This window comes from Chionomys nivalis, chromosome 4 (assembly GCF_950005125.1).
Source record: "Chionomys nivalis chromosome 4, mChiNiv1.1, whole genome shotgun sequence".
NCBI classification, from domain to species: domain Eukaryota; kingdom Metazoa; phylum Chordata; class Mammalia; order Rodentia; family Cricetidae; genus Chionomys; species Chionomys nivalis.
Window position 1 is genome coordinate 48,878,948 of NC_080089.1, and position 3,117 is coordinate 48,882,064.

The 3,117-nt window shown below is 33.7% G+C and overlaps 1 non-coding gene across 1 annotated transcript; it reads left to right on the plus strand.

The window, feature by feature from the left end:
• The first annotated feature begins 2,119 nt into the window (after positions 1-2,119).
• Positions 2,120-2,226, plus strand: LOC130874054 (U6 spliceosomal RNA). Its single transcript, XR_009057097.1, has one exon. It is a non-coding gene; the product is annotated as a U6 spliceosomal RNA (small nuclear RNA).
• Positions 2,227-3,117: the final 891 nt, after the last annotated feature.

The window sequence follows — 3,117 nt, forward strand, 5'->3', positions numbered from 1 at the left end:
TCAAACAGTCCAAGACTTGAAAACTGAAATAGAATAATAAAGAAAACACAAACCAAAAGAATTCTGGAAATGGAAAATCTGGGTAAATAAACCACAGATGCAAGCATAACCAACAGAATATAAATGCTGGAAGAGAGAATCTCAGTAGTTGAAGATACAATAGAGGAAATAGATTCATTAAAGAAAACATAAAATTCAACAAATTCTTAAAACATCCAGGAAATCTGCAACACTATGAAAAGACAAAACTTAAGAATAAAAGGGTTAGAAGGAGAAGAACTCCAGCTTAAAGGCACAGAAAATATATTCAACAAAATTATAGAAGAAAACTTTTCCAACCTACAGAAGTATATACTGATGAAAGTACAAGAAGCTTACAGAACACCAAATAGGTTGAACTAAAAAAAGTCCCATCATCATATAATAATCAAAACAGAAAAAAGAAATAATATTAAGAGCTGCAGATAGGCAGACCTATCAGAATTATACCCAACTATTCAATGTAAACTCTGAAAGTCAGAAGGTCCTGGACAGACGTGTTCCAGACACTAAAGAGATCATGGATGCAAGCCCAGACTACTATACCCAGCAAAACTTTCAATCACCAATATGGAAAAAAACCAAATATTTCATGCCAAAACCAGATATGAACAATAGCTATAAATCTAGCTTTACAGAAAGTACTAGAATGAAAACTCCACCTGAAGGAAGTTAGCTGCACCCACAAAAACAGAGACAACAGATAACCTCACACCAGCAAACCTCAAAGAAAAGAAACACACAAACACTATCAATGGAAAATAAGAATAACAATCACTGGTCATTAATATCTCTTAATACCAATGAACTCAATTCACCTATAAAAAAACACAGGCTAACAGAATTGATATGAAAAGAGAATCCATCCTTTTGCTGCATATAAGAAACAAACCTCAACCTCAAAGAGAGGTATTGCCTAAGAGTAAAGGGTTTGGAAAAGAGTTTCCAATCAAATGGACCCAAGAAACAGGCAGGTATATTTACCCCTAATATCAAATAGATTTCAACCTAATATCAATCTAAAGAGATGGAGAAGAGCACTTCATACTCATAACAGGAAAAATCCATCAGGATGCAGTCTCAATTATGAACATCTATGCCCGAAATACAAGAGCACCCACAAATGTAAAAGAAACATTACTAAAGCTTAAATTGCACATCAAATCCCACACACTCATAGTATGAGACTTCAACACCCCACTCTCACCAATGGACAGATCTGCCAGACAGAAAATTTACAGAGAAATAACAGATGGCATGACTCAAATGGACTTAACAGTCATCTGATAAAACATTTAACCCAAACACAAAAAAATATACCTTCTTCTTTGCACTTCATAGAACCATCTCTAAAATGGACTACATACTCGGCAAAGCAAACCACAACAGATACATAAAAAATTGGAATAACTCCTGTATCTTATCATATCACCATGGCTTAAAGTTAGAATTAAACAACAATGCTAATTGCAGAAAGCCTACAAACTCATGGAAATCGAACAATGCTCAATTGAATCACCCCTGGGTCATGGAAGAATTAAGAAAGAAATTAAAGACTTCTTAGAATTCAATGAAAATGAATGCACAACATACCCAAACCTTTGGGACACTATGAAAGCCGTGCTAAGGGGAAAATTTTTAGCACTAAGTACCTAAATAAAGAAAGTGAAGAAATCTCACACTAGTGACTTAACAGCACAACTGAAAGATCTAGAACAAAAAGAAGCAGTTTATCCCAGGAGTAAATGACAGGAAATAATTAAATTGATGGCTGAAATCAATAAAATAGAAACAAAGAAAACAGTACAAAGAAATAAAATGGAAAAAAAGTTGGTTCTTTGGGAAAATCAACAAAATAGACAAATCCTTATCTAAACTAATCAAAAGGCAGAGAGAGAACATCCAAATTAACAAAATCAGAAATGAAAAGGGGGACATAACAACAGGCATTGAGGAGATCCAGAGAACCATTAGGTCATACTTCAAAAACCAGTACTCCACAAAATTGGGAAATCTAAAAGAAATAGACAATTTTCTGAATAGGTACTATATACCAAAATTAAATCAAGACCAAATGAGCATGCTCACTTCGGCAGCACATATACTAAAATTGGAACGATACAGAGAAGATTAGCATGGCTCCCGCGCAAGGATGACACGCAAATTCCTGAAGCGTTCCATATTTTTATTTTAAAAAGCTGTCAACAGGCCAACTGATTAAATTGTGAAAATATAAAGAATGCTAGTAGTTTTCTAAGCTTAGGAAATAAACATAATGGCTTTTCAAAAAAAGAAAAAAGACCAAATGAGCAATTTAAATAGACATATAACCCCTAAGGAAACAGGAGCAGTCATCAAATGTCTTCAAACCAAAAAAAGTTCAGGACTAGATGGATTCATTGCAGAATTCTACCAGAAATTCAAAGAAGATGTAATACCTATGCTCCTCAAATTGTTCCACACAATAGAAACATAAGGAACACTGCAAACTCTTTTTTTATGAGGCTGTAGTTACCCCGATAGCCAAACCATACAAAAATACTACTAAGAAAGAGAATTACAGACCATTCTTTCTCATGAACATAGATACAAAAATTCTCAATAAAGTACTGGCAAACCAAATCCAAGAACACTTCAAAAATTATTCACCATGATCAAGTTGGCTTCATCCCACAGATGCAGCAATGATTCAACATACAAAAATCTGTCAATGTAATCCATCATATAAATAAAATGAAAGAAAAAAACCATATGATCATCTCATTAGATGATGAAAAATCCTTCAACAAAATCTAACACCCCTTCATGATAAAGGTCTTGGAGAGATCAAGAATACAAGGAACATAACTAAACATAATAAAAACAATATATAGCAAGCCAACAGCCAGCATCAAATTAAATGTAGAGAAACTCAAAGTGATTCTACTAAAATAAGGAACATGATAAGACAGTCCACTCCCTCCATACCTTTTTAATCTAACTAGAGCATGAAGACAACAAAAGGACATCAAGGGGATACAAATTAAACAGGAAGAAGTCAAACTTTCACTTTTTGCAGATGATATGATAGTATACATA